This window comes from Balaenoptera borealis (assembly GCF_965194805.1).
Source record: "Balaenoptera borealis genome assembly, chromosome: 9".
NCBI classification, from domain to species: Eukaryota; Metazoa; Chordata; class Mammalia; order Artiodactyla; family Balaenopteridae; genus Balaenoptera; species Balaenoptera borealis.
In genome coordinates, this window is record NC_138873.1 from 42,244,861 (window position 1) to 42,258,074 (window position 13,214).

Genomic DNA, 13,214 nt, shown 5'->3' on the forward strand with positions numbered 1-13,214 from the left:
AATAAGCTGAAAGAGGAAAAAAATAAGGAGACTGCTTTATGTAGAACCCATTAAACTTTCAATGACCAGAAAACTAAAAATATTACATTAAAAGTTTTTTTTAATGATTTAAACATAACCTGGGTGGAAGCCATTACATATGACATGTTCAATTTGAAATATGACCATTCAGAAACCCTATGTAATAGGCCATTTCATGAACCTAGGTGGTCCCCACCTGCTTTCTTTCCAGAATAAATAAAATTCAGGGATTATATAGTTTTTAACAGTTAAAATAATATACACATAGGCATAGTCTTGTTATTTTGCTATGTTCTAAAACTACCAAAAACCTATAGAAATGATTTTTTTTAAATTTTCAACAGCTGTTTAACATCCAAAAACTAATTTTTTTAATTTATTTATTTTTGGCTGCGTTGGGTCTTCTTTGCTGCCCACGGGCTTTCTCTAGTTGTGGAGAGCGGGGGCTACTCTTTGTTGTGGTGCATGAACTTCTCATTGCAGTGGCTTCTCTTGTTGCAGAGCACAGGCTCTAGGCACGCATGCTTCAGTAGTTGCGGCATGCAGGCTCAGTAGTTGTGGCTCGCGGGCTCTAGAACGCAGGCTCAGTAGTTGTGGCGCACAGGCTTAGTTGCTCCACGGCATGTGGGATCTTCCCAGGCCAGGGATTGAACCCGTGTCCCCTGCACTGACAGGCGGATTCCTAACCACTGCACCACCAGGGAAGTCCCCCAAAACTAATTCTTGTAATGAAAATATTCAGCTCCATATACCAATAGATTGCTTTTTCAGAGATATATGAATTGCCCAAATTAACCTTATTTGCCTTCTTCCCTGAACTTGAATCTGATACATTCTTTTTCGTAGTATTGGGTTGGCCAAAAAGTTCATTCAGGAACGAACTTTTTGGCCAACCCAATACATTAAATTGCTGCATCCCTGACACGGCCAAAACAATTTGTATAGCGATTAGAACTTGACAGTCTCTTCATCAACAGGCAAGGGACCTACTTTTTCAGGATCAGAAGAAACCCAAAAGACTTAGTACCAATTTATAACTACATGGTAATATAGAGTACGTGCAGTTCTGTATTCTACAGAATCAGCTTCCCTGGAAATTCAATATTTTAAAAATTGTTTTTATTGTGGTAAAATATACATAACATAAAATTTACCATTTCAACCATTTTTAAGTGTACGGTTCTGTGGCATTAAGTACATTCACATCATTGTGCAACCATCATCACCTTCCATCTCCAGAACATTTTAATCTTTCTCCAAATGAAAGTCTGCACAAATTAAACACTAGCTCCCCATTCCCCCATGCCCCCATTCCCCCATCCTCTGACAACTGCCCTTGGACTTTGGGTCTCTAGGAGCCTCAGATAAGTGGAATCATACGGTATTTGTCCTTTTGTGACTGGCTTATTTAATTTAGCAAAATGTCTTCAAAGACACTCATTATGTTGTAGCGTGCGTCAAAATTTCCTTCTTTTTTAAGGCTAAACGATATTCTATGATGTGTATATACCACATTTTGTTAATCCAATCATCCATCAGGGGACACCTGGGTTGCTGCTACTTCATGGCTGTTGTACATAATGCTGCTGTGCACATGGTGTGCAAATAAGAAATTCAATTTTGAGTAAGCATATGGCTGCAGCAGTGACAAAGACACTCTTCGTGCAATTTTCTTCTTTCTTTTCACTTCCTGGGTCAACATGTTCCAGTTACAGGTAACGACCAGAGTGAATATCAAGTTTAAACTGCAGGTGGCAGCAAATATCAATAAACTAGGCATAACGCTTGACAAAAGCGTAGCTGTTTTTTCCTATGTTTATTTTTGGCCCTTCAAACAGAGTAGAATCAATATTTTTCCTTAGGTCTCCTACGTTCAATATAAGGAACTCTTGAAGCATTTATTTGGGTTTAACTAATGAGGCATACTTTAATTGAGTAATATAAAAGACTAATGAATCAGTGGAAGTAGTATCTGAGGGCTTGATATTCAGCTCAAAGCTTTCGACAATCTTGCCTGAAATGTCTCAGCCAACCACGCATACATTATAATCTCTTTGCCATGTCTTGGAACTTTCAAAGTAGGTTAAATCGTTTATGAGTGATTTGCCTCTGGCTTTTTTGTGATAAGACACTGCTAGCTGTTTACCCAATATCCTTCTCACCATCTTCCCTAATAATAAAAACCCCAATTTTTTATTAGGCTGGCAGTGTACCCAACTAAAAACAACTACAGTTCCTTACCTCCACTGCAGCCAGAGATCACATGACACAGTTCTGTCCTTGACATGTAAGCTCGTCTGCTGCAGATCAAAAGTTTTCTTCTCCTGATAGAGGTTCTTCCTCCTTCCTTGTTGTTTTTTGTTGTTGTTGTTGTTCTCTTTGTTGTTTTATTTTTGTTTGTTTGATTTGTTTGCTTCCTACCTAAAACTTGGATGGGAAACAGAATGTGGGGCAGCTATATTGTAACCATGAGACTATCAAGAAAACAAAAGGCACATGTTCAACATTGCAAAGTAGAAAAAGGAGCCTGGAGAAGATGACCCAGGTGAGGTGCTAACCATCCCTGGGCTCCCCACTTCTAGCTGGATTACTTACTTTCCAGTAGGACTTCCTATTTCCTGTTATGTGAGAAAAATATTCCCCTATTTGCTTCAGTCACCATAGTCAGGTTTATGGTGGTGAAGCAGACCCAATCCCTTAGTCAGATAGATAGACATTCTGAGATGGGTAGATGAATTAAAGGTGTGTTTAGAGACAGAAATAATAAATATACTTGTTTTTTTCAATTGAGAAAGGGTGCCTAAAATATAGTGCAGAATTACATTTTAATCAGATGTGCCTCTAGGAAAACTTAACTAAGGCAGACATTGTGCAACATTAAAAGTAACGAGTTAGTAGGCCTTTAGATAAATGAAGGAGTGGCATTTAGGAGTGGAAATAGTAGGAGAGAATGACTTTTTAAATAATAAAAGTAGAGTTGAGTTTATTAATATTTCTCATAAAGATCATCATGAATGTGGGAGTCCCTATTCATTAAAGAGTTCAATTTATCAGATTTTACCACATGCTATAATAACTCATTTGTGAGATGCCACAAGGTCAAGATAATGCAGTTCCCATCCATATCCTATTATATTTTATGAGAACATTTGGTGGTCTCTGTACATAACTAATATATTTATCCTGTGAAATGAACATTCATCAACATCCAAGAGAGAGAAAGAGAAAGAGTCATTTAAAAAGTAAGATAGGGGCCGCAGGAGGAAGATGGTGGTGGAGTGGTGCGTTACCCAGGAGGAAATTAAGAAGGAGCCCGAGAAGCCCATCGATCGGGGAGAAGACCTGCCCGCTGTTGCTGCGCGTCTTCACCACCAACTATGGCCGCCACCACCGCCTGCACGAGTTCTCCCGCGGAAACGTGCCGTCCAGCGAGCTGCAGATCTACACTTGGATGGATGCAACCTTGAAAGAATTGACTAGGTCAGTAAAAGAAGTCTACCCAGAAGCCAGAAAGAAGGGCACACACCTCAGTTTTGCAATTGTTTTTACAGATCCTAAAAGGCCTGGCTATTGAGCAAAGGAGATTGGCAGCACCGCGTCTGGGAGAAGGGGACTGACGACGACTCCATGACGCTGCAGTCGCAGAAGTTCCAAATAGGGGACTATCTGGACATAGCAATCACTCCTCCAAATCGGGCACCACCTCCTTCAGGGCGCATGAGGCCATATTAAATTTTATTTACTATCTCTTGAATTTATTTTCCATTCAGTTATGTAAAATAAACTTTCGCTTCTTCCTGCCCTCTTGTTGCCATTAAGCCTTTAAACTCTAAACAAATTGTAATGCATCTATTTAGGAGTTCGACTTGACTTTGCTATGGTATGAATATTAATAGAAAGTCCATATGTTTCAAGTTCTGTAAAATATGAAAAGTGCTCTTAGCATTCCATGTAAAACTATATTGTTAAACATATGTTGCAATCACCTTGAGAGTGAAAGTTAATGGGCATGGGTTCAGGGTTTAATTTAGTATTGGGGGTTTATGCTAAGTCGTGGAGTTGGTATGTTTAAGCCCAAATGGGGCAGAACAAGAAAGCCATGAGATTATATTAAATAGTGCAGGAGTTTGTCGCCCAGAAGGTTGTATTGAGTTGTGAAGAAGACCTTTGGGAAGGTGCAGGGCGGGGCAGCTGAGACGTTTTGGAACAGTCTGAGCTGAGGCAAGTTGAAGAAGCTGTCTGTGTTTGAAGGGAGAGGCCTGCCTGAATCAAGGTGTGATGGCAATTTAGAGAAAAGGAGAATGGGTGCCACAGTGAGGCCTTTTTATGTTTTGAAAAGAGGGAGAAGGGGGCCTTCTGAGGGCAGGAAGTAGTATAGAGGAGCAAGGGTTAGAACTTAGGATAAGGATGGAAAGGTTTACCTTGAAGATCTGAAAATTCAGGGAGGAATGAAAGAAGAATCTTAGATCAAGGGAGAAGGTCAGGGATGAGGTCAAGTTAAGTAGGGGATGTTCACATGCCCTGTTTAGCGCTGGGGCTGACTCGTGTCTGATTTGAGAGGCAGTATGCATAGTGGTTATAAGCAGCTGGACTGAACATTTAAATCCTGGTTACACTTATAGTAACCTTGGACAGGTTACTTGGACCTGTTTTTTTCTGTTTGTTTAAAATTTGTAAAATGGAGGTAACAGCCCATAGGATTGTGAAGACTAATTAAATGTTTGCAAAGGGCTTAGAACAGTGCCTGACAAGTAAGAAACAAAGTTAGCCATAGAGTTCAGTCAGAACGGGTGCCATCTCTTTCACGGCACTGTTACAGTCTCATTTTGAAGTTTATAAACAGTGTGCAGTATGTGATAAGCCCTGTTACCATTAATCTATTGCAGTAAAAAATTTTGAAAATGTGTATTCCAAAATTTGAAAAAATGTACTACCAAAGTAAAATTGCAGTAATTTGATCTTGTACATACAAAAGCAGCCCTTTAAAATCTAATGATTGTAGGATTGGGGTCCCTGGTGCAGTCAACAGGTGACAGATGCAAGCCTGGAACCCCAGTCTAGGGCCTCTTCTCCACTGAAGTTTGCCCCAAACCCTTAGACTCTTTATTCATTCATACTAGATAGGCTTGAGCTCCTTAAGTCATACAATTAACTTAAACCTAATTTTTTGGAGAAGAGGAGCCATGATTACCTTCCTGTCTGTAGAGAAGATACTGATGTACTGTGCAGATCAAGAAGGCAGGAACTCGTTAAAGGACTTTGTAAGCCAACTTTTCATAACAGTGTGAACTCCTGCAATGGGGGCTCGCCTGTAATTCCAGGTTATTCTCCCACTAGTTGAAAATAAAGTGGTTTATTTGCTTGGTTCCAAAAAATTAAATACATAAATAAATATAAAAAATAAATTAATTAATTAAAAGTAAGATAAGTCAACTATACTCCAATAAAAAAATTAATTTTTAAAAAAGTAAGATAAGAGAGTTTAGAGAAAATATTCCAGAATCAGAGCACCTGGTAGAATAGAACTAAATAGGAGGAGGGGCAGAGGCTCAAGTGCTAAAACCAGTTCTAAATCTATGACCTTAATTTCTTTTCTCTACTAAGAGCAGGCTTTTGCATTTGTAAAGTGAGAGATGTAAAAAATCTCATGACACTTATAATTTAATTTGGAGAATAAAAAATCTAAGACACAATAACACTAGAGCAAATAATGTGGCACAACATGTAGTTAATGGCTAAATCATATGGTTCAGAGGATAAGTGCTACAGAGATTGAGAATATAAGACCGAGAATATAAGACCAAGGATATTTGAGAAAGATCTTATGGAGGAGATGGGAAAAGGGAGAAATTATGAAGGGAGAAGTTTAAAAAAAAAAAAAGAACTTTCCAAATAGAAAGGAAGGAAAGGCAAGGAGGTATGAACACAATCAACTTCTTTGTGGGACGCAGAGGAAAGCTTGTTTTGGAAAATATGTGAGAAATAGATACAGATTTGTGGTATTGGGTCAACTCATAGGTGCCCTCAAAAGCTAGGAAGAAAAAGTTTTGAAGCTGAGTAGGAGAAAGCAATCTTATTTCCTAGAGAACAGAGATTGTTGGTTCTAGCATTTCCAGCTCCACTCAGACACTTGATGATTGGAAAACCTAGCAGCATCCCAAGGTGCCCAAGCTTGTACTGAGTCTCAGCTTGTACTGATCAGCAGCTCTCTTCACTCTCCATCAAACCATCCATCCATCGAAGCCTGGTTGATTCCTTCCAAAATAGAAGTCAACCCAACCTCCAGAGGGCAATGTCATTTCCAATCCATGGTGAGGGGCTGGGAAACCAGCTAGTTTCTGCAATTTGAAGAGAAGTATACAATTTGAAAAGGTAGATGGAGAAGCCTAAAAAAAATTCAAGAAAAAATTCTCAACCTGGGTGGGGTATAGAGCATTTAACAGTGTTTCAGAAGAAAGAATAGACCCTAGGTCCCTGGCTATGGTTCTACTCTGCTCTAGGCAAGCTCTCCAGTTCCTCCCACTTCTATATCCTCATTCGACAAAAGTAACTATTTAGTAAGGGTGTCAAGGGGAATTCACCCATCCTGTATCAAAGCATCAAAGGGTCTAGATGAGCTACCTATATTAACCACAAATAAGAGGAAAAGGAATGTTATGGAAATCATGCAAAAACTCTGCATGAAAAATTACCATCATCATCATCATATCATCATCGTTAGTGCTTCTCAAACTTTAGAATACACAGAATTATATGGAGAGCTCATTAAAATATAGATCTGGACCTTCTTCCCAGAACTCCTGATTCTGGTCTCTGGAGAACCTGGCCTGACTGACCTTTTATTCCAATTCAGTTTATATTTGTAAAGAATGTTGCTACCTAATGAATTGTCTTAAATTTCCTCAGACTATTAATAGCAGGAAAAAATCAATGCCTTTTTAATTTATATCACAAACTCAAAAGAAGACAAGTTTGGAGATTCTCTAGTCCATCATCCTTCTTAATACAGAAATTCCATCTATGACATCCTTTTAAAAATATGCCCATCAAATTTATCCTTGTAGCCTGCAGTGATGGAATGCTACATTTCACATTTCAGCCCAACAATTTTGGGGAAGCTATAAAATTGCTATAAAATCCCCCCCGGAGATGCTAGTCTTATCTTCCCCTGGAGAGATTTATTTATATTTCAAAGGGTAAGAGCAAGAACCTAGGATCCTTCTCAAGGAAAAAAGGTTTTTGTCCCCATCTTTCAGGATAGGAGGAGAGACAGCAGTCCCTTTCTACATAAACACCCAGATTTATATTTTCAGGGTGCTTAACCATATTACAAACGGATATGTGTGAGATGATGCCAGATCTACCTCTTATCATGTTGCTGTATGGTTAAGAATTGGGACAAAAGGGAACTGGCGCAGTTATTTGCTGTAAGCAAATATTAATCTGCTCTGCTTCAGAAACCTTGAGTTCACATTCGGGTTAATATTAATAAACGATGACAACCTAGGAAAGTAGTATGAACGTGAGTATCTATGAGAGAAGTTACAGGCTTTAGCAAATTAAGATCATGCAGTATTTTTCATATGCAGTTTATACATTTAATGTTTACTATATGTTAAGTGGTATTTTCAATTAATTATTTATATTGATTATTTTTAAATTTTATTTATTTATTTATTTATTTATGGCTGTGTTGGGTCCTCGTTGCTGTGTGCGGGCTTTCTCTAGATGTGGCAAGCGGGTGCTACTCTTCGTTGCAGTGTGCAGGATTCTCATTGTGGTGGCTTCTCTTGTTGTGGAGCATGAACTCTAGGCGCATGGGCTTCAGCAGCTGTGGCTCGTGGGCTCTAGAGCACAGGCTCAGTAGTTGTGGCTCGTGGGCTTAGTTGCTCCACGGCATGTGGGATCCTCCCAGACCAGGGAGTGAACCTGTGTCGCCTGCATTGGCAGGCGGATTCTTAACCACCGTGCCATCAGGGAAGTCCCTATTAATCATCTTTTATTACAAGTTTAGGATAAAAGATTTAACCCCAAATTTTGATATTCCCTTGAGAGCTGGGAAAGGAATATATGGCCTACAGAAACATTTCATAAAGTGAGTAACCTGGATAAATTAGTATAACAAATGTAAATGGGTTTTTTTCCCCATTTTTGGCAAAAGTTACTCCCAGTTACTAATCTTTCCTCTTACAGAACCTTTCCCATTCACCATAACTTCTGAGATTTTTTTCAGTGAATGTTTTTATTTACAAAGAACTTTTAGTACTCTGAAAAATAACTTACCTACCATATAATTTTCATGCCTTATTACTTTACTTATCGTCATGACAACTTTGTGTCATATGAGATAATTACTAGCCATCATTCTTAGAGATGAGAAAACTGAGACACAAAAAAGATTAATTTACCAAAGTTCATCCAGTTAATTACTTTAAAGCTAGTAAGAGCCAAGCAATTATGTAAATATATTGAGTTTACTCTGAATATTTCATATGACCTCTAATTATAAAAGTTGAACTAGTAAAAAAACCTAATGGCATTGTCAGTACTTGGCTTCCTATTTTCCAAAATCATAAAAAAACAGATGAGAAGACAAAAGGTAACATTCTGAGTAATAGCTATACAACAGTAGCTATTATTATATAATAAGTTATTTTTTAAAATAAGTCATTTTGATTTTTTAAATAGCATTTCTCTTCCTGGTAATATCCAATTCACAAATGACAGTTTATAGAAAGCATGCCAAAAATCCAAGACAATTCTCTGACCTTGGATAGTGGTACAGTTTCTTTAATCATAGAATTGGTAACTTACTGACACTTGGCTGTTCATGATTGATGCCTTTAGGTTAGTTACACATAGTTACTTAAAATTAATGTTTACCAACTAACTTACTATGCATCTTGGCAATAAATGTACTTGATATTTACTGTCAAACTACAGATTATTATTTTTTAAAGATTTCTTTTTTTATAAATTTATTTATTTATTTATTTATTTTTGGCTGTGTTGGGTCTTCGTTTCTGCGCGAGGGCTTTCTCTAGTTGCGGCGAGCGGGGGCCACTCTTCATCGCGGTGCGTGGGCCTCTCACTATCGCGGCCTCTCTTGTTGCGGAGCACAGGCTCCAGACGCGCAGGCTCAGTAGTTGTGGCTTACGGGCCCAGTTGCTCCGCGGCATGTGGGATACTCCTAGACCAGGGCTCGAACCCATGTCCCCTGCATTGGCAGGCAGACTCTCAACCTCTGAGCCACCAGGGAAGCCCCAGATTATTATTAATTTCTGTGATGTGAATATGTGTCTATGTGTATTTCTATTACTGGAAAAGCAAAAACAGCTTTGTATGAGATGGAAATTATTGGAAAACCAGGAAACTAGAAAGCTAGTATTTCTGTTTTGACTATTTGTAGCCCATATATTTTTAAAATAAAATTTTTTTGAACTATTTTAGATTTACATGAAAATTGTGAAGATAGTACAGAGAGTTTCCAATATTCCATGCCCAGTTGCCTTTGTTATTAACATTAATGTATGGTACATTACTATTAACTAAAGTCCATAGTTTATTCAGTTTTCCTTAGTTTTTACCTAATGTCAGTAGTCTGTTCCAAGATTTCATTCAGGATACCATGTTACATTTAATAGATATGTCTCCTTAGGCTCTTCTTGGCTGTGACAGTTTCTCAGACTTCCCTTGTTTTTTATGACCTTGACAGTTTTGAGGAGTACTTGTGAGTATTTTGTGGAATATCTCTCTACTGAGATTTGCCTTACATTTGTCTCGTAATTATCCTGGGCTTATGAGTTTTAGGGAGGAGAATCACAGAGCTAAAGTGCCACTTCATCACATTGTATCAATGGTACATGCTATCAAAATGACGTATCACTGTTGATATTCACCTTGATCATCTGGCTAAAGTAGTGTTTGTCAGTTTCTGCACTCTAAAGTTATTCTTTTCCCTTCTTTCCATAGTACTCTTTTGGAAGAAGTGTGCACTCCACACTTGAGTGGAGACCTATATACTTTTTACAAGTGGATAAAATGGAATTCATAATTTTGAAAGCATGCACCGTTAAAAAATGAAATAATGAAAGTCCTGGTGAGTTTTAGCATCTTGAAACTTTGAACAGTTAAGACTCTATTCTTGGAATCTTTGTAGGAATACTCTCTGTGTGATACCATTTGGATACTCACTGTGGGTAACTAAATTTTCCCTGTTTTTTAATTTTTTAAAAAATATTTATTTATTTGGCTATGCCGGGTCTTAGTTGCGGCATGCGGGATCTTTGTTGCCGCATGTGGGATCTTCGTTGCGGCATGTGGGCTCTTAGTTGTGGCATGCAGGATCTAGTTCCCTGACCAGGGATGGAACCTGGGCCCCCTACATTGGGAGCGCAGGGAAGTCCTCCACCAGGGAAGTCCTCCTAGTTTTTTAGATTTGACAACCCCTTATTTATTAGGCACTATGCTGAACTCTGGGAATACAAATCTGAGACATCATCCTTGCCCTCAAGAGGTTTAAGTCCCATCATAGATTCCACGTCCTGAAAGCCAATACTTTCCTCATTTCTCTTGCTATGGTATCTAGAATATTTGCAAATTCAAATTAATCTTCTAAAACTAACTATCCTCACGCCCCCAGCTAACATCATATCAAATGGTGAAAGGTTGGAAGCTTTTTCTCTAAGGTTATGAACAACACAAAGTTGCCTAATCTCACCACTCTTATTCAACATAATACTGAAAGTGCTGGCTTCCCTGGTGGGGCAATGGTTAAGAATCTGCCTGCCAATGCAGGAGACATGGGTTCAAGCCCTGGTCCAGGAAGATCCCACATGCTGTGGAGCAACTAAGTCCATGAGCCACAACTACTGAGCCTGTGCTCTAGAGCCCACGAGCCACAGCTGCTGAAGCCCATGCGCCTAGAGCTCATGCTCCACAACAAGAGAAGCCACCACAATGAGAAGCCCGCACACCACAACGAAGAGTAGCCCCCCCCCTCTGCAACTAGAGAAAGCCTGCATGCAACAACGAAGACCCAAAGCAGCCAAAAATAAATAAATAAATAAATTATTTTAAAAAAAGAGAAAAGAATCAAAATCAAATTAAAAATTTTTTTAAAATACTGAAAGTCCTAGCCAGAGCAATTAGGCAAAAAAAGAAATAAAAGTATCCAAATCAGAAATGAAGAATAAATAAAATTGTCTCTTTTTGCAGATGACATGGTCTCACGTATAGAAAATCCTACAGACTCTGTCAAAAAACAAAAATACGCAACTCTGACATCAATGCCCTGCTCACATCCCCTCAGCTCACCCCAGAGGTCAGCTGTGTTTGGGTAGACAATTTGCTTACCTCCAGCGGCTCCTTACCTTAAGTGTTTCTCTGCCTGAGGGCTCCTAGGGAGTTAATGTCCCAGGAGCATCTTCAACCATTAATGAGTGGATATTGATGGGAAAATACTCCCACTTCCTTGTCCTTTGTTGGGACTATTTCAGCCGTGTTTTACACAGCCTCCCAGAGAGTCCACACTGGTAGTGAAGCCCAGTTGCTCACCCCAGTAACCTTTGCAGTAACAATGCACCATCTTGCCCTGTCTCCTTCCATTTTCTGTCTCACTTCCCCCCTCTCTCACCCTGCTTCCTGTGATCACTCCCCAAATAAACTCCTTGTACCCAAATCCTTAATGCAGAATCTGCTTTTGGATGAAACTCAAAGGAAGACATCTCAGTTTTCCATTTTCTAAATTCAGTGTCAATATGTGAAACTTGTTTTACAGGCGTTCGTTGTGATGGCTCTCATTTTGTTTCAGTCTTCGCTTTTAATTGCTCTTTTTATAAAGGTAGCCTGAGAAACTGGAGAGTAAGACAGGAAGAAGAAAGAGGAAAAGAGGTGAAGAATTGAAAGCTAAGCTCTTTTACCTAAGTGAATAAGCTTTTTTGAAAAAGGAAGTAGCACTTCTCAAGTTGTAAATAAAATCAGTCATGAGGCAGAGGTGTGAGAGAACAGTGTGAACCACTGGATGGAAAGGATGGAAGATAATGTCATCATTGCTCTGACCCAGATATTCCTTTAAATATAATTTCTCCAAATCTGGACTCTTCTCATTATTTTCTCTTCTGGCCCCTACTCTTTGCACTCCCTTCATTCCTTCTTTTTAATTCTGTTTCTCATCCCGCTAGGGTGACACATCAACTCTTCAAATGAGAAAAGAGAGGGAGCTTTGAGTAGTACGTGCCAAAATCTACTGCTTTGTCTCTAAGCTGTGAACTTGGATGGGCTGCCTGGAGACCAGCCCATATCTACCAATGCCAAGGACGGGCCAGGACCTGAGAGGAGCAAGTGTCGGGGGGAGAGGGAGATAAATATGTATCCAAACATTTACCCAAAGTGCTGTCTCTCCCACACTGAATCTCAGCCAAGATTCAGACACGATGCTAATGATACTCTTAAACACTACCCTTTTCTTTCTTCCTATTCTTCCCATTCTCTGGAAAGATGGAATATGGGCCAGAAGTTCACCAAACAATAGAAAAACCTATATTATTTCTCATCTAGATATTTTAATATCTTCTCTGGGAGAGGCCCTCCCAGAGACTGTCATGAAAAGTGAAGCAAAATTCGATCTCCTGGACACTGGATTTTTGAGCCTGGAGCAAGAGATTGGACAACTGATAATCTGCTTAATGCTCTTCCCCCAATATCTTAACACAGGTTAACACACACACACACAGACACCTGACAGGAAGTTACACAATCACACAACTCCTAGGAGCAAGGATCTTTCCTGACTTCAGCACTAACTTTATAAAATGTACATAGATTGTTTCTTCTCTCACTCAGTGCCTCTGAGGAGACAAAGGTTCTTCTGGTAAGAATGGATGGGGCTTATGAAATTGAAATATTAATTCAAGGAGACTAGGAGACCAGTTACTGGTGTATGGAACTGGCTTTGGTGATGAAGCAAATGCTCTTAGTAACCTGCGCTATGTCCACGCAGCCCACCTTTGATTTTCGCTGCAGGAGTAGTGGATTTTCCGATGCGTGCTGACAGAGTCCCATCCCAAGTGCCCTCTTCGTCTCTCTGGCTTTCTTTCCCAAGTCTTTCTCTGAAGCAGTGGGAGCTTATACAGCTGTGTGCAGGAAAAGCTCAAAATGTAAGGAAGAAATGCCCCCCAGGTATGCTTCAACCA

At 39.3% G+C, this 13,214-nt stretch overlaps 1 pseudogene across 1 annotated transcript; it reads left to right on the plus strand.

Moving 5' to 3' along the window:
- Nucleotides 1–644: 644 nt before the first annotated feature.
- On the plus strand, nucleotides 645–5,981 carry LOC309635270 (histone deacetylase complex subunit SAP18 pseudogene; annotated as a pseudogene). Its single transcript has one exon. The product of its transcript is annotated as a histone deacetylase complex subunit SAP18 pseudogene (transcript).
- The last annotated feature ends 7,233 nt before the right edge of the window (nucleotides 5,982–13,214 follow it).